Below are 11,296 nucleotides of genomic sequence, written 5' to 3' on the forward strand. Positions count from 1 at the left end.
TACAGTCTGGCTTCATGATGCACACACTTAAGATGGCCCCAGTCAATTTCTATTTTATAAAGTGTCTAAATGCTGTAACAACCTAGCAAAACGGACCTTAGTTTACAGACTAACTTTACTAGAATACATTAAGCTTGTGTATTACAGGGGTATTTATATTTAAAAAGTGAAATTGTGGCCGGAACTCCGCTTTAACCACTTGCTTACTGGGCACATATACCCCCCTCCTGCCCAGGTGAAATTTCAGCTTTCGGCACTGCATCACTTTAACTAACAATTGCGCGGTCGTGCGACGTGGCTCCCAAACAAAATTGACGTCCTTTTTTCCCACAAGTAGAGCTTTCTTTTGGTGGTATTTGATCACCTCTGCGGTTTTTATTTTTTGCGCTATAAACAAAAAAGAGCGACAATTTTGAACAAAATACAATATTTTTTACTTGTTGCTATAATAAATATCCCAATTTAAAAAAAAAAAAAACATTTTTTTTTCTCAGTTTAGGCCGATACGTATTCTTCTACATATTTTTGGTAAAAAATAAAAAAAATCGCAATAAGCGCAAAAGTTATAGCACCTACAAAATAGGGGACAGAATTATTATTTTTTATTATTTTTTTTTTTACTAGAAATGCAGCGATCTGCGATTTTTATTGGGACTGCGACGTTATGCCGGACACATCGGACACTTTTGACACATTTTTGGCGCCATTCACATTTATACTGCGATCAGTGCTATAAATATGCACTAATTACTGTATAAATGTGACTGGCAGGGAAGGGGTTAACACTAGGGGTGAGGAAGGGGTTAAATATGTTCCCTATATAGTGTTCTAACTGTGTGGGGGGAGGGGACTGACTGGGGGAGGTGACCGATCTATGTCCCTATGTACAAGAGCCACAGATCGCTCTCCTCTCCAGAGACAGGACGCTGTCTCTGTGTAAAACGGCAATGAGAGATGATCTCATATGTTTACATATGAGATCATCTCTCATTAGCCGCACGGATCGCATCGCAAACGACCACTCTGATTGGCCGTTCGCGGCGAACTGTAATTGGCTGTGTCCAAGGGACACGGCCAACACAGAGTTTCCCCGCTGCGCGCTCTGGAGCGCGCGCAGGGAACACCCTAAGGGGCGGACGTCAATTGACGTCCAGTTGGATTTCAGGTCCGCGATGTAGCCGTCTATAGCGCGGGTCTGAAGAAGTTAATAACTTTTAAACACACAAGGAAATTGGTTGTATGAATGAGTGAGTGAACTTTCTGTGAGGGTAACTTTACAAGCCTTATGCCCCGTACACGCGATCGGATTTTCCGTCGGAAAAACCTTACATGACTTGCATACACACGGTCACACAAAAGTTCTCTGAACTTTTGTCCGTCAAGGACGCGGTGACGTACAACACTACGAAAAGCAGAGAAAATGAAGTTCAATGCTTCCGAGCATGCATCAAATTATTTCTGAGTATGCGTGGGAATTTTGTGCGTTGGAATTGCTACAGACGATCAGAATTTCCAATCTGAATTTTTCCCGTCTGAAAAATTGAGAACCAGCTCTCAATCTTTTGCTGGCGAAAATTCAGACCGGAAAAGTCCGATGGAGCCTACACATGGTCGGAATTTCCGACCAAAAGCTCACACCGGACCTTAGCTGGCGGAATTTCTGACCGTGTGTAGGCGGCATAAGTTCATTACCCTCTTTACACTCCTGCAACCAATCTCAAGGTGTTTTCAAAACATCCTGCACTGTTTGAGAACAATTAAACACACCGGATCAGCTCGGATCTGTATGTTCATTCAAACCATCAACTGTAGCTCTATTAGAGTATTCGCTAATAACACTGTGTGATCACCTACAGCTGTAACACCTACCCGGAGACCTATTCCTTCAATAGACAACCTTATGTTAACCCAGGGTTTAACAAATTTGCTTGGAATCTAGGAGCCAGCTAAAAAAGTTAGGAGCCAGAAACGCGCCCGTCCCGCCAAGCTTGCGCGCAGAAGCAAACGCATACGCGAGTAAAGCCCGCATATGTAAACGGTATTCAAACCACACAAGTGAGGTATCGCCGCGATTGGTAGAGCGAGAGCAATAATTCTAGCCCTAGACCTCCCCTAACTCAAAACATGCAACCTGTAGAATTGCCTATGGAGATTTTAAAGGGTAAATGTTTGTTGCCATTCCACGAGCGGACGCAATTTTGAAGCGTGACATGTTGGGTATCAATTTACTCGGCGTAACATTATCTTTCACAATATTAAAAAAAATTGGGCTAACTTTACTGTTGTCTTATTTTCTAATTAAAAAAGTGTATTTTTTCACAAAAAAAGTGCGCTTGTAAGACCGCTGTGCAAATATGCTGTGACAGAAAGTATTGCAACGACCGCCATTTTATTCTCTAGGGTGTTAGAATAAAAAATATATATAATGTTTGGGGGTTCTAATTAAAGGGAAGGAGATGGCAGTGAAAACAGTGAAAAACACATTAGAACTGCTGTTTTACATGTAATGCCAACTGCCACCACAAGATGGCGCCAGATCACAGAAGGAAGCTTAGGTCTGCAGAAGGCCGCAAAGCCGCGGTCTCAATTACCGGCGGGCTCAGCGCCAGATCACAGAAGGAAGCTTAGGTCTGCAGAAGGCCGCAAAGCCGTGGTCTCAATTACCGGCGGGCTCGGCTGGGGAGGTGATCGCGGCGGGCCCGCGCCCGCTGGTAATTGAGGCCATGGCTTTGCGGCCTTCTGCAGGCCTAAGCTTCCCCGGGTGCCAGGTCACAATTTCTTGTCGCAATTGCGACCGGGTGCCCGGATTTTGTCGAGCCCTGTGTTAACCTTTGTTCCTTAGCTAGAAACTATTTATGGCGCGTACACATAAATTGATTTTCCGTTAGAAAAAAATCAGATGGTTGTCCCGACGGAATTCCGCTCAAGCTTGAAAACATACGGTCACACAAAAGTTCCCTGAACTTTCAAGCGTTAATAACTCAGTGACGTACAACACTACGGCGAGGCGAGAAAAATAAGTTTAATGCTTCCGAGCATGCATCGAATTGTTTCCAAGCATGCATTTTTTTCCCCCCGTCGAAATTGCATACAGACGAACGGATTTTCCAATGGGAATATTTTCCATCAGAAAAATAGAGAACCTGCTCTCTATCTGAGGCCCCGTACACACGACAGAGTTTCTCGGCAGAATTCAGCGAGAAACTCGGTCAGAGCCGGATTCTGCCGAGAAACTCTGTCTTGTGTTTCAGCCCGATGGAGCCGCCGAGGAACTCGTCGAGAAAATAGAGAACATGTTCTCTATTTTCTCGTTGTTCTATGGGAGAACTCGGCACGCGTAGGCTGCTATCTCCATTGTTTTGCTGAACTTTGTAGTGCATTTGCCATCTGTTTTAAAATAAAGACAACCCAAGGGGTTTTTTTTGGAAGTGCGGCTGTCCATTCTTCCAGCCTCTACAATTTACTCTTTATGTAGTTCTGGTAGCAGAACTTTAATTTCCTTGGTTATCAATATACTAATTGTACACAGTTCTAATATGTAGTATAAGATTTTAAATTCTATAATAAATTATTATTATTATTATTTTTTAAACTATACTCTTGATAATAATTAAGACCTTTTTTTTTTATCTGAGGTCATCTTATATTAACCTGGTCTAAGTTGGTTTTATCCTTCCTTATACAATTTGGGATGTAATATTTTGAGTAGTTAGATCCACGCTAAAATTGTTTTAGTTAAACTACTTTTAGTTTATGTTGGAACTACAACTCAATATATGTGATCTATTATTTTGCTTCCACTTATATATGCTAATTGTTAAAATTGAATAAACAAATTTGACAAGACTATATCTAACATCTCTTTTGACCGGGACATGGAACAGAGACAAGCCTCATCTGTGTTTATGATGTCCTTCACAGCTTGGACAGGGTAGCTCTGGTTCTCTTGGATCTGTCGGGCCACGTTTGATACCATAAATCATGGAATCTTACTGGAGCGGATGAGATCTGTTTTGGGTATGAGCGTGTCGGCTTTGGCATGGGTGGCCTCTTTTTTAGAAGGTAGAGTTCAGGGAGTCAAGACTGGCCCCTTTTACTCTAAGTACACCGCCCTGGAATGCAGAGTGCCACAGGGCTTTGCCTTGTCACCCGTGTTGTTTAATATCTATATGAGGCCCCTTGCCGACCTGCTAAAGTCCCATGCCGTCCTGTACCATGTTTATGCGGACGACACCCAGGTCTACCTGAAGATTCCTAGGAACCAGACGGCTGATGCCACCCTTGCCAACTGTTTGGAGGCCCAACACATGGATGTCTGCCAACTTCCTGAAACTTAACGGGGGAAAAACTGAGGTGATCATCTTCAGCGATCTGACCACCCCCCCAGATATCCCACCTTGGCCTCCCTCATTTGGTCCTGCTCCGGAGGTGGCCCCCCAGGTCCGTGAGCTGGGATTCGTCCTAGATTCAGGTTTAACCCTGGCTCCTCAGGTAAAAAAGGTCGTCAGTGCATGTCACTGGCAGCTAAAACTCCTGAGGGGGCTGTTTAAATATCTGGATATCTCGGACAGAAAAACTGTCATCTGTGCCACGATAGGTAGCTGCCTAGACTACTGCAACTCTCTTTATCTGGGATTGTCAAAGATGTTAGATGTTTTATTCTCTAGGGCAGGGATATGCAATTAGCGGACCTCCAGCTGTTGCAAAACTACAAGTCCCATCATGCCTCTGACTCTGGGTGTCCTGCTTCTGGCTGTCAGAGTCTTGCTATGCCTCATGGGAATTGTAGTTCTGCAACAGCTGGAGGTCCGCTAATTGCATATCCCTGCTCTAGGGTGTTAGATTTTTTTTTTTAAATGTTTGGGGGTTCTAAGTAATTTTCTAGCAAAATAAAATAGTTTTTAACTTGTAAACTGTTTTTCATGGTCGGTCCTTAAAGCGGTGGTTCACCCTAAAAACGACTTTCCCCTATTACACTGCCCCCCCACATTACAATACGATTATGCCTATATTTTTTTTTTTGCTGCTGTACATACCTGGGTACAGCTATTCACCCGTGTCCTCCGGGTTGCGAGTCCCGCGGGAGTGGGCGTTCCTAACATGGTGGTGATTGACGTTTTGACAAAAAAACGAGCTCCCCCCGTCGCGTAAGCCGCGTCACGATTGGCGAAAGGAGCCGAACGGCGAGTCGGCGCTATACTACGCCTGCGCATCGCCGTTCGGCTCCTTTCGCCAATCGTGACGCGGCTTACGCGACGGGGGGGAGCTCGTTTTTTTGTCAATCACCGCCATGTTAGGAACGCCCACTCCCGCGGGACTCGCAACCCGGAGGACACGGGTGAATAGCTGTACCCAGGTATGTACAGCAGCAAAAAAAAAATTATAGGCATAATCGTATTGTAATGTGGGGGGGCAGTGTAATAGGGGAAAATCGTTTTTAGGGTGAACCACCGCTTTAAGTGGTTAAAGTGCGACAGTGCTGAAAGCTGAAAATTGGCCTGGGCAGGAAGGGGGTGAAAGTGCCTGGTATTGAAGTGGTCTAATATCACTTTAATAGCCAACATTTAGCCACTGCAAATTCATCCATTCAGGGTGTTGAAGTTATTACCGGGTAAATCCAAAGCGCATGCCTAACTTGAAGCTACTGGATAATAGCGACAGCCAAGGAACTATAGTCATTCAGAATAGGAGGTAACCATTGGCAGCCTTCGTATTTCTTTTGTTCAGGTTCCCTTTACTTTGACACAAATATCCATATTCTCTCTGCTGTCATCCTACATATTATATAATTCTGTCAGGTGACGTGGTATCCTCGCCTATATATCGGAAAAGCTCTTTCTATGAGTCAGTCCAAACTCCATGCTCCCATCCCGTGACTGCAATCTGCAAGGCTAGTCTCATCTTGTGACTGCAATTTATAAGGGTGGCCAGGAACATAAAAGGGACATCCTATCTGCACCTACTGCAACACACTGACTTCTCCATCAGGTCTCACCACCTCTCACCATGTGCACGGGCAAGTGTGCCAAATGCATCGGATGCACCCTCATCCCTCTCTCCATCATCTGCATCACATGTAACGCCATATTGTTTTTCCCGGGATGGAGCACAGAGCCGTCTATTGAACCCGGGACTAAGCTGACATCAGAAGTCACCACGTGTATGGGGATTTTAGGAGGCGGCCTTATGGTAAGATGGATCCCTTCAGTTTACTAATGCAAAATACTATTTAAAATGAAAAAAAAAAAAAAAAGCGTAACTCTGAATCTATGCCGGTGTTAATTTAAGCGCATTCTGGAAACCAGATACGTTTGAATTAGGCTAAGATACGAGCGGCGTAAGTCTCCTACGCCGTCGTATATCAGGGTGCAATTTTCCCCCTGGCCGCTAGGTGGCGTTTCCGTTGAGTTCGGCGTAGAATATGTAAATGACTAGATACGCCGATTCACGAACGTATGTGCGCCCGGCGCATTTTTTTTACGTCGTTTACGTATGGCTTTTTTCCGGCGTAAAGTTATTCCAACAAATAGCTGGCCTAGCCAATGTTAAGTATGGCCGTCGTTCCCGCTTCGAAATTTGAAAATTTTACGTTGTTTGCGTAAGTCGTCCGTGAATGGGGCTGGACGTAATTTACGTTCACGTCGAAACCAATACGTCCTTGCGGCGTACTTTGGAGCAATGCACACTGGGATATGTACACGGACGGCGCATGTGCCGTTTGTAAAAAATTTGGTTGGTTGCTGATTGGTTGGTAAGTTGAGCTTGGAAATCCTGTGTGTTTTTTGGTCTGCACAGAGTCCTGACCTCAACCTGATAGAACACCTTTGGGATGAATTAGGAACAGAGACTGTGAGCCAGGCCTTCTCGTCCAACATCAGTGCCTAACCTCACAAATGCTCTTCTGGAAGAATGGTCAAACATTCCCATAGACTCAATATTGAACCCTACGTACTGAGACTGGGATGCCAATAAAGTTCATGTGCGTTTAAAGGCAGGCGTCCCAATACTTTTGGCAATATAGTGTATGTTCATATACAATATTTGGTTTTGACTTTGCTCAACCATGTTTCTTGTTTACAGGTCCTGCTTCCAGCCGTTCAAATTTTGGTAGCTGGTGGGAAAGGATGGTGTGGAAACCGTTGTGGGGTAAGAATCCAAAAAAATATATAAATTTCTAAAATTACACCTTTGCGATTGGGGATTTTTGGGAGGAAGGGTCACATGAGATTTTGTTAAATTAAAAAAATAATAATAACAAAAAAAAAATATTAGTATGTAGGGTGTTTTTTTCTTGTCACTTTTCCCCCCCAGGTGAATTCACATAGGGTGGGTGGCCATGATCTTGGGGCCCCCTTATTGAAGGGGGCTCCCGGATTCTGATAAGCCCCCCGCCCGCAGAACCCAACAACCAATGGCCAAGGTTGTCGGGAAGAGGCCCTTGTCCTCATCAACATGGGGACAAGGTGCTTTGGGGAGTGGGGGCCGCAGGGCGCCCCCTGCCCCAAAGCACCTACCTCCCCATGTTGAGGGCATGTGGCCTGGTACGGTTCAGAAGAGGGGGGGCGCTCACTTGTCCCCACTACCTTTCCTGACCGGCCAGGCTGTGTGCTTGGATAAGGGTCTGGTATGGATTTTGGGGAAACCCCCACGCCGTCTTTTCGGGCGTAGGGGGTTCCCTTAAAATCCATACTAGACCTAAGGGCCTGGTATGCTCTTGGAGGGGAAACCCATGCCGGTTTTTTATTTCAAATTTGGCATGGAGTTCCCCCTCAAGATTTGCACCGCACAAGTGTGAATCCAGCCTCAAAGAATAATCGGCTCTGTGGAAGGGAGGGGTTTGTCTGAGAAAACCATTTTCTCTTCCTGGAAAGTTGCTTCAGTTAAGACAGTGATCTGACTTTGGAGGCAACTTCCATGGGTACAAGTTGCCTAGAAGTCGGATTGAAGTAGTACAGGAACCTTTTCTGAAGTCGGAGCGACTCAGTAGTGTACATTAAGACGGCTCTCATTCACTTACATTGATTGTCTCATGTCGGCGACTTGAAGTTGGATCCCAAGTCGCCCCTGTGTGAACCGTCTCTTATCGGTCATTATCTTTTTACAGTTTTTTAATTTACATATCTAGGTTTACACTGATAAGATAAAAGAACCAAGTATCATTTTGCAATTTGTATGGAATTTTAAAACACGATATGAATATTTTTTCAAGGCACTGTATATATGAAAGAACCCCTGAAGAAGTCACATGGGCGTGACATAACACGTAGGGCGTGAGCGGAGGGATACTAGAAGTGACGCCAGCACGGAAATGAGTTCGGCACTCATGGATTTTTGTGCAATTTCGTGTTTTAAAATTCCATACAAATTGCAAAATGGTACTTGGTTCTGTATTCTCTGAAAAAGGCAGTACTGGGAGGTGGGTAGGGGGCAGTGGTGGCTGCTGCTCCAAACTGAAACTGAAAAAAAAAACATCAATTGCAGCCACTGTGCCCATCAAACGCTGCCAGTTTGCCCCCTCAAATGCAGCCAGTTTTCCCCCTCAAATGTAGCCAGTTTATCCCCTCAAATGCAGCCAGTTTGTCCCCTCAAATGCAGCCAGTTTGTCCCAAATGCAGCCAGTTTGTCCCCTCAAATGCAGCCAGTTTTTCCCCAAATGCAGCCAGTTTGTTCCCTCAAATGCAGCCAGTTTGTCCCCTCAAATGTAGCCAGTTTGTCCCCACAAATGCAGCCAGTTTCCCATCAAACGCTGCCAGTTTGCCCCCTCAAATGCAGCCAGTTTGCCCCCTAAAATGTATCCAGTTTGTCCCCACAAATGCAGCCAGTTTACCCCCAAATGCAGCCAGTTTGTTCCCCCAAATGCAGCCAGTTTCCCCCCCAAATGCAGCCAGTTTGTCCCCACAAATGCAGCCAGTTTGTCCCCTCAAATGCAGCCAGTTTTCCATCAAACGCTGCCAGTTTGCCCCCTCAAATGCAGCCAGTTTGTCCCCCCAAATGCAGCCAGTTTCCCCCCCCAAATGCAGCCAGTTTGTCCCCCCAAATGCAGCCAGTTTGTCTCCTCAAATGCAGCCAGTTTGTCCCCCCAAATGCAGCCAGTTTGTCCCCCCAAATGCAGCCAGTTTGTCCCCTCAAATGCAGCCAGTTTGCCCCCCCAAATGCAGCCAGTTTGCCCCTTCAAATGCAGCCAGTTTCCCCCCAAATGTAGCCAGTTTTCCCCCAAATGTAGCCAGTTTCCCCCCAAATGTAGCCAGTTTCACCCCCAAATGTAGCCAGTTTGCCCCCTCAAATGTAGCCAGTTTGCCTCCTCAAATGTAGCCAGTTTCCCCCCAAATGCAGCCAGTTTGTCCCCTCAAATGCAGCCATTTTCCCCCCAAATGCAGACAGTTTCCTCTCAAATGCAGCCAGTTTGTCCCCAAATGCAGCCAGTTTGTCCCCAGCCCGGCACTTAGTTTCCTTGGGTCAGCGGCATCCTCCTCTGCGCTCCCTCCGATCCCTTGATGTCTTCTCCCATCCTCGATGTTGCTTCAGCCAATCAGGTGACCGGTATAACCAGACCCGGTGCACCTGATTGGCCGAGAGGCGGGTCAGTGTTAGGGAAGCGATTTCCTAACACAGCATGGTTTAAACAGGGAACGCACAGCCGTGCGCCCACTGTTTAACCATTTGGAAGCTGATTAGAGGCCACAGGCTCTAATCGGGAAGCCTATTAGAGCCTCTGGCTCTAATCAGGCACTTCCAAAACACCCCCACCGATTTTATTCAGATGGCTGGCGCTCAACAGGGGGCCGGACACCTGAATAGTGGGCGGCAGCGGCGACAATACATAGATGCATGAAAATATCTATTATTGAGTCACGGGTGCGTTCAGGAGAGAGGGGGTGGCGCTCCTGCGCCCACTATGGACGCACTGCCACTGGCAGGGGTGAAACCAAGGAATGATGCTCGTAGGTGGGTAGGGGCGGAGAAAAGAGTTGACTCAGAAAGGGGGAGTTCCTGCACCTATTCTCTAAGAAAAGAAGAAAAAAAGCCCTGGGGAACTCAACAGGGGTGATTTCATCACAAGTTGCATCTATCTTATTTACAAAATGGTTGTTAATGTCCCGGGTGGTGAATGAATGGAGGCAATGGGGGACAAAGTAGCAAGTTAGGGGTGTAAAAGAGTTGAGGTAGTCTAAATGAGGGGTGGTTAATGAGAGTAATCTAACGGGGTCAGTTTGGCAGCACAGAGAAATAATATTTTAGGAGGGCAAATTAATACGGGGTGAAGTCACTTCACACTCACTTAACAACATGGCTTATGAGACCTCTGAAATTGACCTGTTTGCAAGGGTTGTAGCGGTTGGGGCCTAGTTCTGTGCGTAGAGCTAGTGTGACCAAGAAGGATGAGAGTGATCTGTTGTAGGCAAAAGTGGCCAGGTCAGGGCAGGACAGGGATGAGACTTTGCTGCAGAGGCAGGTTGTAGGAGAATAGTTAAACGAGTTATGCCGCGTACACACATGATCGGAAATTCAGATGTGAGCTTTTGGTCCGAAATTCCGACAGTGTGTAGGCTCCATGGGACTTTTGCTGTAAAAATTTCCGCCAAGAAAAGATTGAGAGCTGGTTCTCAAATGACATTCGTCTGTAGCAATTCCAATGCGCAAAATTCAGATGCATGCGCTGAAGCATTTAACTTAGTTTTCTCGGCTCGTCGTAGTGTTGTACGTCACCGCGTTCTTGACGGACGAAAGTTCAGAAAACTTTTGTGTGACAGTGTGTATGCAAGCCAAGCTTGAGCGGAATTCCATCGGAAAAACCATTCAAGGTTTTTCTGATGGAAAAACTCGATCGTGTGTACGCGGCATTAACCACTTAAGGACCGCCTCCTGCACATATACGTCGGCAGAATGCCACGGCTGGACACATATACGTACAGGTACGTCCTGTACTAGTACCCAGCCGTGAGTCACGTGACCCAGTTCGAAGCTCCGTGACCGGGATCACGGGACTCGCGGACCCGATCGCCGCTGGAGTCCCGCGATCGGTCCCCGGATTTGAAGAACGGGGACAAACACGGCTTCCCCCTTCTTCACTGTGGTGGCAGCCTCAATCGTGTCATCCCTTTTATAGTGGGACACAATTGGTGACGTCACACCTACAGCCACACCCCCTACAGTTGTAAACACACTTCAGGTCACACATAACCCCATCAGCGCCCCCTGTGGTTAACTCCCAAACTGCAATTGTCATTTTCACAATAAACAATGCATTTTTTACTGTGAAAATGACAATGGTCCCAAAAATGTGTCAAAATTGTCC

Source organism: Rana temporaria, chromosome 3 (genome assembly GCF_905171775.1).
Source record: "Rana temporaria chromosome 3, aRanTem1.1, whole genome shotgun sequence".
Taxonomy (NCBI): domain Eukaryota; kingdom Metazoa; phylum Chordata; class Amphibia; order Anura; family Ranidae; genus Rana; species Rana temporaria.